Genomic DNA, 1,447 nt, shown 5'->3' with positions numbered 1-1,447 from the left:
GACAGGCTCCAGTCAGATTTAGCAAGGGCAGGTAGCACTAGAGATAACCAGATGGTAGGGGGCAAGCGAAGAAAATAAACAACACAAACCAAGGTTACTTGGCATCATAAGAACCCAATTCTCCCACCATACTGAGTCCTGGACACACCATCACACCAGAAAAGCAAGATTCAGATCTAAAGTCACTTATCATGATAATAATACAGGACTTTAAGAAAGATATAAATAGCACCCTCAAAGAAATACAGGAGAACACAGGTAAACAGCTAGAAGCCCTTCAAGAGGAAACACAAAGATCCCTTAAAGAACTACAGGAAAACACAATCAAACTGGTGAAGGAAATGAGCAAAACCATCCAGAATCTAAAAATGGAAATAGAAACAATAAAGAAATCGGAAAGAGAGACAACCCTGGAGATAAAAAACCTAGGAAAGAAATCAGGACTCATAGATGCAAACATCACCAACAGAATACAAGACATAGAAGAGAGAATCTCAGGGGCAGAAGACACCATAGAAAACATTGACACAACAGTCAAAGAAAATGCAAAAAGCAAAAAGCTCCCTAACCCAAAGCATCCAGGAAATCCAGGACGCAATGAGAAGACCAAACCTAAGGATAATAGGTATAGAAGAGAGTGAAGACTCCCAATGTAATGGGCCAGTAAATATCTTCAACAAAATTATAGAAGAAAACTTCCCTAACCTAAAGAAAGAGATGCCCATGAATATACAAGATGCCTGCAGAACTCCAAATAGACTGGACCAGAAAAGAAATTCCTCCTGTCACATAATAATCAAAACACCAAATGCACTAAACAAAGAAAGAATTTTAAAAGCAGTAAGGGAAAAAGGTTAAGTAACAGAAAGGCAGGCCTATCAGAATTACACCAGACTTCTCACAAGAGGCTATGAAAGCTAGAAGATCAGGAATTAGTAATTTGTTGATTGTCATCCAATGGTCTCTCTAATTTGGTAATTGGAGAAATAGGTCCAATATTGTACAATATATATACACTTTCAGCTTGTTTGTTTGTGACAGTGTCTGGCTGTGTACAACATAAGGGTCTTGAAATCTTGCTTCTCCTATCTCAGCCTCTCTGTTAGCAGTATTGTTTGTTTTATGTTTTTACACTATACTATGGTTTTCAGAACAGCTTATATATTTCAAAAGTATTTATATACCCAAAAGAAACTTAGAGGATTAACTAGGGAGGTGGCTTGTAGGAAAGAATAACAAAGAGTGAGACTGAATGCTTTGCTTGACATTTGTAACTCTTGTATCAAGTTTGAAGAAGAGGACTTTATAAGTTACTCTTTCTCTGAAATGAATGCTTTTCCAAATTATCACAGCCAATGAATCAAATTCTTACCCTCATGAATGTCTGTGCCACCCTCCAAGCAGAACCATTGTTCATTGAAACAGTTGTTGAATGACTTTATGTATG

At 37.2% G+C, this 1,447-nt stretch overlaps 1 protein-coding gene across 14 annotated transcripts in view; it reads left to right on the top strand.

Annotated features, from left to right (window-relative positions):
- Positions 1–1,447, top strand: part of Ankib1 (ankyrin repeat and IBR domain containing 1) — a 174,553-nt gene that overhangs the window by 128,904 nt on the left and 44,202 nt on the right. The gene's annotated exons all lie outside the window — the stretch shown is intronic.

This window comes from Mastomys coucha, unplaced genomic scaffold (assembly GCF_008632895.1).
Source record: "Mastomys coucha isolate ucsf_1 unplaced genomic scaffold, UCSF_Mcou_1 pScaffold19, whole genome shotgun sequence".
NCBI lineage: Eukaryota > Metazoa > Chordata > Mammalia > Rodentia > Muridae > Mastomys > Mastomys coucha.
The sequence above is the reverse complement of the archived record's forward strand: the minus strand, read 5'-3'. Positions and strand labels throughout refer to the sequence as shown.